The sequence below is a fragment of the Alosa pseudoharengus genome, unplaced genomic scaffold (assembly GCF_046254945.1).
Source record: "Alosa pseudoharengus isolate Yale_2024_CS ecotype anadromous, Long Island Sound unplaced genomic scaffold, YU_APseudo_1.1 YU_APseudo_1.1_scf_1, whole genome shotgun sequence".
Taxonomy (NCBI): domain Eukaryota; kingdom Metazoa; phylum Chordata; class Actinopteri; order Clupeiformes; family Clupeidae; genus Alosa; species Alosa pseudoharengus.
Genome location: NW_027468564.1, coordinates 18,793,335 through 18,807,947, shown reverse-complemented (window position 1 = coordinate 18,807,947; position 14,613 = coordinate 18,793,335).

Below are 14,613 nucleotides of genomic sequence, written 5' to 3'. Positions count from 1 at the left end.
CCAGTTGCACAGGTGAATACACAGGTTTTCAGCCTGGCTTTTAGCTGTGTGTACAAAACAACACAGTAAAACCTAAATGCCCGTAAACATATGCATTTGCATACTTAACATTTTTAATAATACTCTCCCATAATTTTTTTTTGTGATTAACATTTTTTATTAGAAAAGAATGAGACGTTACATTTACAGTCACATTTAACTTGAACATACACACCACAAACTACAGTACGACACTCAATACATAGCTCTGAGAGACAAAAGTGATATAGTGAAGGAGATTAAAGATATCAGTCACATTGTCAACATTAGCTAAGAAGTATAAAGCATTCCCCATAAAAAATAAATCAATTAAAAAGTCAATAAATAAATAATAATAATAAGAAGAAGAATAACAATAATAATAATAACAATAATAACAATAGTAATAATAGTAATGACAATAGATCCTACACTCAGGTCAGAATATTCTGTTTCACAAGGAGATCTTGTATGGCCCTGCCAAGAGTAGTCTACGTTTGGCTCAATGTATTCACATCACACCACATGATTTCTAGTATTAGGGCCACACATAATTATTTGAAACATGAAAAAAAATATTTTTGCTATGATGAGGAGTGTGTCACGATACCAAAATTATGACTTCGATATGATACCTGCCATATCTCGATACCTGCCATATCTCGATGCTCGATACTGAAACAATACCACGGGAAATCCTAACATATCTGGAAAAGAAAGGACTCAGACCTCCTCCAAGTGTATTGAGTCATTTGTGTTGAACTTTTGTAGTGTGCAGGTCAATTCTGGGTTCTAAACTTCCTACATAATTATTTTTTTTTATAGTCAGTAAAATAGTAATTTGTGTGTGATTAAGTCCTTTGTTTAGATTAGATACCTTATTGTCATTGTACACAGAATACAATGAGACACAGAATGCACCTTCGCGTGAAGTGGAAAATCGATTCCTGAGCTATCGATGCCAACTAATTCAGCACCTTCACTTGGGACAGCTCCTTTGTAACGTCGAATGTAAGAGGCGGCGTGTTAAGAAGCACTTCGGGGGAACACACATAGGAACATAAACAACTTTGGTAAGATATATCTTTCGAGTCTTCTTAGCGCGCTAAGAGTGCACGTTATCGGGGAACCGGCCCCTGATTGATTGCAAGTTATGGTAATGTTATACTAGCGTGAACATTGGGTTTTCATAACGTTAGCGCACTATATGATCAGTCGTTATGTCTCGTCAAAATTCACTGAAGAAGTAAGGTTTGCTTTATCCCAGAAAACCGTACTCGTTTCAGTTAGGCTAGACTAAAACTGAAGAGATGAACTTGGCACTAATCATGTAGTGGTGTTTTCTATAGCCTATTTGTTAACCTGTCGTTTTTTGAATGTTGGGATAGGCCTAAAATGTTGGGATAGGCCTATGTCTGCGAGGTGCTTAGCTAAGTTCTATGCGTAGCCTGCTGCTTTTGAATGACTTTGAAACATATGTGTACCTGATGGATTGCCTTCACTATCCGTGATATATAGAACTTGGCTATGCACCTCGCAGACATAGGCCTATCCTAACATTTTTGAAGATCAGTTCACAGAGATGCCTGCTTGACATGCCCACTTGCCTAGATGCAAGGAGCATACAGAGTGGGAGCAGTCCACACAGACAGAACGTTATTATTTTAATAAAGTATCAATTCTAAAAATGTCGGAAATCGTATTGTTTTTTGCGTGAAGACATCGTGATACCTTTCTAGTATCAATACACCGTGCAACACTAGATGAGATTAAACTCAACATGTCGACTCTAACGTCAACATGTCGACATTCAACTCGAAATTTCGAGAATAAAGTTTAAACGTTGTGTCGACTTTAATCTCGGCGTGTCAACATGCCAACATTAAACTCAAAATACAGTTTATAAATACAGTTTAAGCTATGTACACTTCCCATAAGTTCAATATTTGACAATCATGAATGGTAGTCCTAGGCTACTTCCAATACACTAAACGATTTTTTGCAATTGTAACAGTATTTTACTGCATTAAGGGCATTAACATACTGTAATGATTAAATGCAGTACAGTACTGCCAACCGCCAAGCATTGTGGGAAAATATCAGCTCTTTTTTACAGTAGTTGATTACTGTATATCAATTTACAGTGATACATTTGGCGGGGACAGAGCCAATTGGAAAAGTTTTTTTTCCAAAGGGGGGGGTGGATGACTGAGACGACGAGTCGACGGTTGACGAGAGGCAACCATACGGAGACAACGAACAAGGAGAGAGAACTTACAGAGCACTTAGCTGCAACAGAAAAAATACATTTGCACGAATAGTCCATCTACTCTTCAGCAACAAGCACACCAACAATTCACAAGGGGAGTCTTTTGTGGACACTTGTTGTGTCTAATCCCATGGCCAAATCTGAACTGAATTTTATTTAGCCAACTCGGTAGCACTACTGGTGTCCCTTTTTGGCGCGATAGCTAGCTTGTTAGCTTGCGGTAGCTAGCTTGCTTGCTTGTAGTTTGGCTATCAGTTTATCTTTGTTATTAAAAGGGAGTGGGCGAGGGAGGGGTGGCAGATTAAGCTTTTCTGTATTTTCCCGGGGACAGGGACAACCAAAGACTGGGACTGTCTGGTCACCTTAGTGCTTTGTGTTTGTGGGATTATGTGGTGTAGGCTACCTCTCACTATGGAAAGGAGGATGGTGCTAGGCTAGTCAAAATCCCCCAAAAGGGTCACACTTCACATTCATAAGGCATGCTAATGACATTGTAGCTGTTTTTTTCTTTAATCGTGGAGACATCTTTTTCATGCATTTTATGAAGTAGAATTTTTTTTTCACCATTGATATTCTACTAGCTGCTAGTGCTATGAAGCTTAGGCTACATGATTGATATGCCTTGGTTTATGCGATAGATTTAGATTTTTTGAATTATTCGTGTTTGACAGAGCATTCAAGTTCATTTCATGGTAGTGTTTGTAATTTACCTAGTTTTAATCTGTAGCCTGTTTTTTTACAGGTGTTCCTGGACAGTTTTGAAACCAAGATGTCTGAACGCCTCAAATAATCAGCAGTATGTAAATATTCTTAATCCAGGACCTTGCCCCATTACTCTTAAAGCATACCCGTACCCTTATTTGGGTATGCAGGCAATTCGGTTTCTAGCATGACCTCTCTGCCATTGCAAATTGCATCTCTAGTTGCTTTTATGACTCTATTGCTAAGCTTGCCTAGGCTTCTCTACTCTACATGTATTAATTGCACCTAAATTCAATCTAAAATGGGCTGCCTTTATTTGCCTCTCATATTCCTTAAGACTGCTTGGCCTGTTATTTCATCCACTCAACTCATATGGCTACTGTGAAAATTACATAAGGAAACCTTGATTCTGAATTGACACATCACATTTATTTCTGGCTTTGCAATTTGCCTAGGCTATCTAGTTGATTAATGCACCTGACTTCTGATGGCTCAGTTATCCTAGGCAACGGCATTACCTCTGCAATTGCAAATTGCATCTATTCATGGGTTTCACCAGGTCCCTTTCCACAGGTGCATAAAAAAGCACCATGATTATGAATGTAGACTGCATGGTGCTTGATTAATACACCTGTGGAAAGGGATCTGATGAAACCCATGAATAGTTTATTGTAATATTATGTTGAAAATTGGTGGTAAGCATTGGTTTGATTATATTGGCCCTTTATGTCTGCAGATTCATTCTCAGGATTAATCCTGAAGTGTCAGGCCAAATCAGCCGCCAGATAGGGAAGAAGGTTCAAAGGAAGACGGTCGCCCTCAACCCCGTCGTGGCGTCTTTTATTAGAGAGTTGGTGTATTTTGAGTGGCTGAATTACTGGTAATTATCAGTAGGCTAATTCTGCCATATTATGGACTCTGTAACACATCACAGGCCTTAAAGGTGCCATGTGTAAGAATTGAGGTAAGCATATCCAAAAAATGAGCTACAAGCATCAAAACAATGAGAAGAAATAAGGGCAATGATGTCATTAAAAAAATGACAAGGTATAGTGCTGCAGAGATATCAACCTGAATTAGCATGCTAAATTACTAGCCACAGCCCGACAGGTGTCATAATACCAGTTTGCGGGCAACATAATCGCCAGCCAAACTGCAATACACGCGTCTCGGTTGTTACTGTAGGGTGGACCAACTCACTTACTGGAAATATACTGCCCCATCTGGAATGTGGAGTATGAAACTATTTTTTGGCGGACATGGATTGGATTCTGTAATAGCCTACGCACAAGAACTTTAACCGAATGAAACCGAAAGGTTAGTCGCGTCTTTAAGAGTGCGCCTCACACACACCAGCTCCGTTGAACATCAATGTTCAATACATATTTTTCGTGTTTAAGAGCTAAAACAAGTCGATTAGAGAGTCACATTTAAAATGTCGGGTAGTCTAAATTATAGCCTATAGCGCGTGCATCTCAGAGGAAGAGATTGTGGAGAGAGAGAAGATTTAACCTAGGTGATTTAACCTAGGTGATGATTACTCATGTACTCACACGAACGGCCATAAACTAAACTTTCCAATAATATGCATATCGAGGGTAGGCTATTGCAAATAGTATTGGGTATTGGATAGTCGCCGACCCTCATTAGATGTGGATATTTGGAGGTTAGGATAGCCTTAAAGAAACAAGGTTATCGCAGTTGCTGTGAGACATACGGCCCTTCTCCAGTCTCTCTCAAAATCAAAACACACCCAATTCACGCTTGGACTTTTCGATTATGTTTCTAAATGTTGGGACTGATGGACACTGAACTCTGGGGGTTATTTGAACGTTCGTTGTGAAGTGGTTTACTGTAAGAGGAGCGTTGGATATCCCGCCTGTCTTTGCACAATTATAGGGCCATGATAATGCATGCGCTAGCCTAGAGTCGAGAGAAAGAAGACTAAATAAATATGCATACATGTTATGTGCAATTCTTTGCGCAATTGGCCAGTGATTGACGGCCATTAATGAATTAATATAGGTGGCCTGCGCGCACAGAGTTTGTTTGATGCATGGAGTTTCCGACCGTTTTCCCCTGAGAGCTTAGAGAATAAAATGAGGAGAGCTACCTGTGTTTTACATATAATGTGTAACATTTATTCACATGGCCAGTTCAAAATCACCTAAGGTTTTGACTGAAATGTGTGCCGATATAAATTATTGGGAAAAACATTGTTTGGAGTGGATGGCGGGTGGATTGTTGATGCAGGTGCAGATGACATGACTCATCCATGCATAGGATAGGATACAGGAACTGAGATAAATTGAAAATGAGGATTGGTAATGTCGGAATAGCGGTACTAAAAAAAGTCGGAGTAGGGGCATGTCTAAATAGAGGCATGTCGTAATAACGGTATGTCGTAATAGAGGGTTGTTGTAATAACGTGATGTCGTAATAAAGAGTGAACCCCGGACATTACACATGGCACCTTTAAAGGAACATCACATTTTAGGGAAAATAATTATTTGTCATCTATCCCTTGGTTAGCTAAGATGATGCATGCAGTAGTATGCGTACTACTGTAAATCAAAATACAGTAATAGAGCACTACTGTAAATTATGATACAGTAGTGTGCAAAGTTACTGTAAATGCTAATACAGTAATAGGATAACTACTGTAAATCATTCTACAGTAATGCTACTGTAAATTACAGTTGCAGTAAATTACTGCCATCCAGCTGCCAGTAAGTTACTGTAAACAGCAGTCTTTCTGCTCCCAGCACCTTGAGGCTGATTGCTCTTGGCACACACACACATGGTACATGAATGCACATGAAATAATACTCAAATGGCCTCCTCAATCACCAGATATCAGTCCAATAGGGCATCTGCTAAGATGATGTAGCCTGTTGGTGTTATCGAGGATTCCGTTCGAGGCCAGTGGTCGGATGCTTACCGTCAATGGCAAGGTAATCATCGACTTTGATACTGCTTTTGACGGCGTTATTTAGCTGATTCTACTCGTTCAACATCCAGTCCCAAACGGAAGCAGAGAATACTTTGGAGTCACTCAGGGGTTTGTCCATTATGAAGATAATTCAGAACACGATCATTCCAGGATAACTCCAGGTTGTACTTTATGTTTTGGCTGAAATTAGTCCTTGATGTATACCACCCCACCCCCTGGTCCGCCCATGCCAATGAATGCACCATGAATGTTCCTAGTTGGGGCTGATTGGACAGATAAAATAAAAAAAAAACACAAAGTCTCATTTCAACAAATCCGGCCCACTAATATGAGTTAGAGTACAGGGACTCTAGCTTTGAGAACTGCTTCAAAAGTATGTACTTTGTATCTGTCCGGTCATCGAAGATGTTCTGTATCAGTCCCAAATTGCCTTGTCACCAACAGTTGTGGCAATGCAGAACTGTTCAAAGATTGCCTTTTGAAACTGAATGCAGTGAGACAAGTTGGCAATTGTTGGTCCGCTTGTGTTTCATTTTCAGTGTGATTGTCTTGTTGTCAACATTCTTTGCTTTTTTAGATGTCACATAGGCCCTTTCAAGAGTAATGTGTCTGTATTTGTTGTAGAACAAACTGTGGTTTTCCGACAAACTTTTTTTTAATTTCTTTAATTGTCAAATGGAAAAGCTGAAATTCTATCCAAAGCTCCATATCTCCTGACATCATCAGCCAAATGACTTAAGTTATGCACATTGTACACCAATTCATCAGCTCCATAAAAGTGTTCAAATTCATTCAGAAAGTAGATAATAAGAGCATCAGCAAAGTCACAGTAGTATTTCCAGAAAGCAGGGGAGAGCATGAGATACATGGCAATGGAGAGATTCATGAAATTAGTGTAGTGGGAAGACAAAGGGATGTCTTGCAAGACAACTGGGCCTGTATAGAGTAAGAATTGGCGATACTCAGTGGCTTTCCACCTGTCAAAATATGATAAACTTCTTGGCTTTCGTTGAAACTCGTGTGGGATGTATTGCCTTAGCTGCACCAACACTCTAAAAAACATTGGGTTAAAAACAACCCAATTTCAACCCAACCACTGGGTAAATAGTGGTCGAGCCCAGCACTGAGTTATATTAGCCCCGAAAATTGGGTTGATAGTCTAACCCAAACATTGGGTTATTGTAACAAAACTGTTAGGTTAAAGGAACACGCCACCCAATGTCAGTAGTAATATATGTTCTTACCTTAACTTTCACGAGTTGAGTCATACCTCTCCCGTGTCGGTACGTGCACTCAAACGCTCTGGTGCGCGGCTGGACTGTGTTAGCATGTTGCTATGCTAGCGGGCTTTGACGGTAGTAATCAAAAACGTCCACGTTTTCCCGACTTAAATACAGTTGCACGAGTAGTTGATAGAAATGCTACGGCCACGCAACATGAAACGTGCCGATTTTCCAAGCGAATAAACCGGAGAACTACAATGTGTGGCGCAATAGCACTTGGGAGTACTTCGACCTAGCGTAGTAGTATTGTTAACACCTAATTGTAGATCCTATCCACCACAGAGTTTAGAATCCATGCTGGATCGACTCTCAGCCTCTCCCTCCCCTCTGAGCGAGAGAGAGGCACACACACTAGAGATGCGCTGATGGGCTATTATTTCAACCATAACTGCATAGCAAAACTTATCATCCATCAGCCATCCATCAGCACCAACGTCTTTTGACCAATTTTCAAAACCGCACCCGCCCACCGCTGGTTGTTTTAATGTAGGCTATATGGGTGATGCAGCGCTGCTGACGTGAGGCTAGAAAGCCCTTGCCTGTTCTAGAAAGACTGATCTAATGCAGCAAATATATTAAAAGGCTTAAGTCGTACATTGGCTATGTTGTAGCCTATCCCCAGAATATCAGCAGCAAACTCAGTCTCTGTCTCGCACAACAGTCTCCAAATAAAACGCACATCGGCCTGTTGCCTATTCTGCCAGCTTGTGACAATATATATCGTCCAAAATGCTTGATTGCATTGCATTCTCCACATTTTTAGCTAAATTTGAATGTACCACATCAGCATTTTTGTTCAGTGAATCTGCTGGTGGACTAAGCTGCTGGACTGGACGGTTGGAAGAATAACGATGTTTTTTTGAACTCTCAAATAACTGTGCAGCTGTGTTAAAGTCACCCAGTGCTGGGTAGTGTACTCCACGTCAGGTGGGAGAGAGGAGGGGCATTGTCCCAAACTATCAACCCAACAAGCTGGGTTACAGAAAATAATCCAACATGAGTAAAAACAACCCCACAAAATGACCTGACAGCCTCAACCCAGCGTTTGGGTTGAGAAAATAACCCAGTATTTTATAGAGTGAACCTTGCAGAGATAGCCATCACAGCCTGAGATCCTAGCCTACAAGAAAAATGTCCTTTCACCCAAAATCGGATCCATTTCCGAGTCACACCGAGGCAAACAAGGTGCATGTAATCCACCGTTAAGCCGTGTAAAGGGGGAGTTGCCTCTGTGGTGGTCCTCATCCACTTTTCCTAAAAACTGGTCATCGGTGCGGAGCTGTCTTTTCAGGGAAAGTCATGTGGTTGTTAAGACTCCCTCTTGAGAGCATCGCACACACCCAAAATACCCACCCATTGTGCCCTTTGGTGTTCTTTATAAAGGACCTCACAGGAGTGTCACAGATAAAACAGTCTATCTTCAAATCGAAGGTCTTCCCAGCCACCTCGAAGCTACTCTGAAGCCTTGCTACCTCCTCCACAAAGTCAGACATATACTGATCCAAATCCAGAGGCTTGGTCCTGCCACAAAAAAAAATCCAATGACAAAAGGTTCCTTCTCAAATGACACTTTGCCTAAAATTGGCCACAACTGCAAAGCTGAACTCTTTTTACTATGGCAAACCATCCACATTTGGAGGCCAATCGTGTCACTAACATTGTGGATGACAGATGTTGGAATTGTCTGAAGTGTGTGAGAATGCCAACATACTCTTCTCCTTTTATGTTTTCTCTCCTCTTATGTATTTTTATGGACTTATGCAGTCCATAAAAATATCACCGTTGTCATTCAGAGACAGGTCAGGAAAAGGTCAACCTGGCAGTGTTGACAACTCCTCAGTGATTGCTCAAGGCTGTCCTTAAAGTCGCTAAATGGCGTAATCACTTGATTTGCCTGATTTCCTGGATATCATTGCCTGACCTTTGGTCATCTTTGCCATTGTAAGTGTGACCTTATTTCAAAGGCAGTAATGGTATTTGGAAGACCTTTGATCACTGTTAAAACCAGCTAGACGTTTTACAGCCTCCACAACATGGGGGAAATTGGATGGATGAATGAAGTCCTTCATTGTCTCCATTTGTGATTTCTCTCTGCCTGCTAACTAATCTTCCAAGTTCCCTCATCTTTTGGCGAATCAATCAGCTTCAGATCCTCGAAGGACTGGAAACGGTCAACCTGGTACACAGTGTAGTAGTTCACTGCTGCAGGTCAGTAACCACACCTGACCAGGTCGTCCAGTTCAGCCATCCAGCTTTTGCATTTTCGCTGGCAGGGTCCTCATCGGTGCTGTCGGGGACCACCTGGGAGGAAACCCCACCCTCCATGGCGGAGACAGAGCTGGAGCACATCTTGTGTTTTCTGCAATCTGAAGCATCATAAAACAAGTTATCTTGTGAGACTTATCATAAGGAGCAGGCAAATTCTTTGCTAATTGAATGTAAATCATGAATATAAAACGGAAAATGTACTCACCGGGTTGTTCACCGTTGTTATCGGTGTGTGAAAACAGAAAAAAAACTTCTAATAAACTCTGTTTTACCTACAAAAATGCAAAAAGACACCCCAAGAACAACAAAACCAACTAATGATGCATGATGAAACATTAAAACAGTCAAACTTGGAGAAAAACCCAAAATTGAGCAATGCTGAGCACTTATCTCTTGCTGTAGCCATGATGTCTTGAATGGACTCTCCCTGACTCAACATGTACTTATATAGGAGTTAAAATGGCCGATCAGGTCATGTGACTCCCAATGCAATCAAATGTCCCAAATGTTTCCAAAATGTTAGCCTCGTGAGACCATCCTGATCTCGCGAGCTTCAGGTTTTCACTCGCAGATCAGTCAACTGGCAACTTTCCGATAGAGAAAATTTGGAGCAGTTCACCAAACGAACGGCCAATCAGCGTTGGTTTTGAGGCGGGTTTGGTGTGACGCAACGAACAACATGACGGCATCCACGGATCAGATGAGCATAGCTATCGCGCAAGTTTTATTCAAATTAGAAAGTATTCCCGGGTAAGCTGTGAAGCTATGAGTCTCAGCCATGCAGCTGGGAGGAATGAACGACACAGACATCCTCTACGGCCGATTCCAGTTCATAATGGAGTAATATAGGTGTAGGGCCTACTGTGAAAACTTGATGGGAATTGTCGTTGATTAGGTTCATGTCACATACAAATGGTAAGTTAAAAATGTTAACGTTAGTTACGTTACCTAACTTAATTGTATGTTAAACGAAGGCATTAGAAGAACACCTTGTTCATCTAATTGGTTGATTTGGCCCGTTGATAACCAACATACCTGTGGTGATAGACAGATGGTTTATCCAATCAGCTAACCAGTATTTCCACCCCTTCCCAAAAGTTCTCCAACAGAACGTTCCACCAAGCCATGTACTCCCAGTCTGTTAGTTGGCTTGTTTGTGATACCTGCTGGCTCCACTCCAACAGCAGCATCCACGGTGACCACCTGCTCCTCCTCCACGGTGGTGGTCACCTGCTCCACATTCTCCACCTGCTCCACATCCTCCATGGTGGTGGCCACCTGCTCCACATCCTCCATGTCCTCCATGGTGGTGGTCACCTGCTCCACATTCTCCACCTGCTCCACATCCTCCATGGTGGTGGCCACCTGCTTCACATCCTCCATGGTGGTGGCCACCTGCTCCACGGTGCTCACCTGCTCATCCACAGTGGCTGCAGAATCGTTGACAGGGTACAGGGTGATGATGGTGTCACCCACGTCTGTGGACGTTTGGGACCAACCTGTAAAAGTTTGATTTGAGAAAATAGCAGAGCTACAGAAGCATGCGTGTGTACATGTGTATGCACACAATATTTTTGCCCATTTACTTAGACTGCAGCCTAGATTCAATAAAAAAAATAAATTATGTGCATTTTGACCATTCTTTTTCAGGGCATCACAGTGCTGTAGATGCAGTAGTCAGGAAACAGTAATATTTGTATTCTTTTTATCCTTCTTTTTTCCCATATCTGGTAAATACTCAAATCAAATTCCATAGTTTTCCATACTGCGTAGGAACCCTGTCTTTGAAATGGCAAACCAACTTTATTCGCTTTGGAATGCATAAATAAACAAATAGCTATCAACTGATATTTAAAAGTACCGTATCTGTTCTAATAGCGTAGGGAAAAACATATACTGTACATCTCACCTGAACATACAAATTCAAATAGCCCAGCTATTTGCCCAAGGTGTTAAGTGGCCATGACGTTCAGCTGGCACCTTGGGGTGAGGACTTTAAATGACCTCGGCCCTTGCTCAATAGTAAGAGAGACTTGTAGCCGAGGGCATGTAGCTTCTCTAGCTGCTATAACATAGCTATTTAGGACACATAAATTCTATATACATAAATTCATGACAAGATAGCGACCAAAATTTACTATTTTGGCTTTTTGAGTTTTTAGGTGGACCCTTCAAACTGTGCAAGTTTTATCAAAATCGGTGACGTAGCATGTATCACCCCTGCCTGCTCCTCTCACGGACACACTCTTAACTCAAAACAGCTGGTAGGCCTAGTGTTAGGACTATGTCATTTTAATATGTAAAAGTGTCAAATGCAGCCATATTTAAATTATGCTTACTGCACGTTTATTATACCCTGGAAATCCAGAGTTCTCGCAAGAGCACAGTGGAATTGTCTCTGCGAGACACTCTGGCAAAGAGCAATGATGCACGTTACTTTTTCCCCTTGCATTCTGGGAACCAGGTAAACTGATAAAGACAGCACTGCAATGTTGGAGGACAGTACACATTGGTCGTAGTGTTATCCGATTGCGTGCAGTGAGATTTTTAAAGGGACACCAGGCAACATTTTCGTGTTAATTACTCATCTTCGTAAATCGGTATATGGTTAAATGACTCATTACAGGGCGAATGAAGACTCTCTCGCCAGCCCCTACTGCCTGTAGGAAGAATATCCCGCTTGCAAGTTCAGGGTATCCTAGCCGCCGACCGTAGCAGGATCAATTACATCCTGCAGAGGCAGGCTAACTAAACGCTAGCAATTGTTGCAAACGTGTGTATAATGGCAGAGCTGGTGAAAAAGCAGAGAAAACCCTTGATGGAAGATGCAAAGAAAAGGAAAAGAGCTTCAGACCGAGCAAAGGGGGTGTTTCATAGAGAAAAAGCATCAGGCTTGCCTGGTGTCCCTTTAAATGCATGCTTGTTGCCGCCATCCTTAAAAATATTCTTCTTTGCAATAACGGCCACAAAAAAAAAAAATAAAATGGGTCGGTAGGTAGGTCAATATTTTGATCATGGTGATTACGTACACACCTAATTTCACTCCACGACTCCGCGGACCAGCAGTCTCCACGTTGCGGACCCATATTTTGAGAAATGCTGAATAGACCACAACCAATTTCAATACTTTGACACGTTCACCGTTAGACTAGGGGGGAGAAGGGATGGAAAAAGATCTGGGCACAGTTCTTCCAGAACTTCGTGCCAAGTAAAAGCGTTATCAGTTTGTGTGAATGAAACGAAGCGTATAAGCCATAGTGTGACATGCGTAAAATCAATGGTGTAGTGATGACGCCACAGGGTTTTATTTAAGTGAGTCTACATTTACATATAGGCAGAGGCGGACAGAGTACACAGCTTTATTACTTGAGTAAAAGTACAGATACCCTTTGCTCAATTTTACTCAAGTACAAGTAAAAGTACAACAGTCAGATGCCTACTTAAGTAAAAGTACTGAAGTACTTGTTTTTAAAAGTACTTGAGTATCAAGAGTACAAGAGTAGCCTACATTTTCGAAATATTGCATTACTACTGCCACAGTGCTTACATTTATGTACAGAAACGTCCTACATGGAGTTATGAAAAATGTTAATACCTTGGAGAATGTAAAAGGAATTGAAAGTAAAATCAAGTCATTTTCATCTTTTTACCATGTTGCCAGGGAAATACATATTTCAAATACAAAATACTATTTTGTAATTGAAACACTTGAAGCGAAAACTATCATTAACTTGTTCAGAAAGTTGAAATAGTCTGGCGAGGTGGGGCCACAGGTTGACACATTCCCGGGATGGACCTGCTGTGTCTTCATCCATTGTTTCGTCCATGGTTTCGTGTCTTATTTAAATCTGACCATGGAATTGACTTTGGCGGAAAGCTGAAGGTGATTGCTGATAGGCTGTCCCAATCAGTGGCGCCTGCACAATCCAATCACGTTTGAGAGGGAAACAACAAATTGATTTTTCTTTTTTCCTGTGTACTCACAGTTATGGATAGAAATGTAGTGGAGTAAAGAGTACAATATTTGCCTGTCAAATGTACTTGAGTAAAGTCATGAGTACTCCCCAAAAATGATACTCAAGTAAAGTACAGATCCCTCAAAATTGTACTCAAGTACTGTACTCAAGTAAATGTACTCCGTTACTGTCCGGCTCTGCATATAGGCGATTTATATTCACAATACTTAGGCCTACTAAAATAAATATTATTTTATTGCATTTGTATTGGTTGTTTAGAGTAAAAAAAAACAATCGGTCGGTATTAACGCAAGTTTACAACCGGCAAGTCGGTCGGACTAAAAGGGGAAAAAAAAAAATATTTGGGTCGGTTCTAAATTGACAGGGTCGGTCGGGTTACGGCAAACGAAAATATTTTTAAGGAGGATGGCCTTACATTGCTCTTTGCCAGACCCTTAATCTTTCTAGATTATCGGGGTCTGGATTTTCCAGGCTACATTTATTATAATATAATATGATAATATTCAATATTTATTATTGCAGGTCTACCCATATGCATGTAATGGCAATGTCGGTTAATCCCGATATCCCTTCATTTATGTATTCATTTACGTTCATAAATCTTCTGCGGGGGGGGGGGGTGCCGTCTTTCGGAAATATGCCACCTTTTTCAGCCCTTCTGAGTTTGCAGGTATGAAGAGAGAGGTAGAAGGCCTGATATGCAAGGAAACGGCAAGGAGTACCCTACGCGGAAGCATTTTCAGTTGGAATTGTGCGATCATTGGTCAAAGGTAAAAGGTTCCCTCCCTCGTTTGTCAACAAGATTGTAGGGATTTATGTGCGCCAATAAACTAGTAGATAGACCAAAAACGACCTTTACATTATGGAATTATCGCAAACTCCTTCACAAAATTAATTAGAAGGAGGGGCTAAGACCGGAGGAAGGGAGGATAGACAAAAAGACAGAAAAAAAAGAGAAAACCCCCATGTTGGTCACAGTCAGAATTTCAACCTCCTTGCTGCATGGTAACACCCCAAAATCCAGCTTCAGCGTCTCAAGGAACTATTTTTTTGGCACATTTCAAATGTTCATATCTCGGCACAGGGAGTTCCCACTAAATTTCTCAGAAATGTTGGGTCAGTGGCCTAGAACAAGGTTGCGTG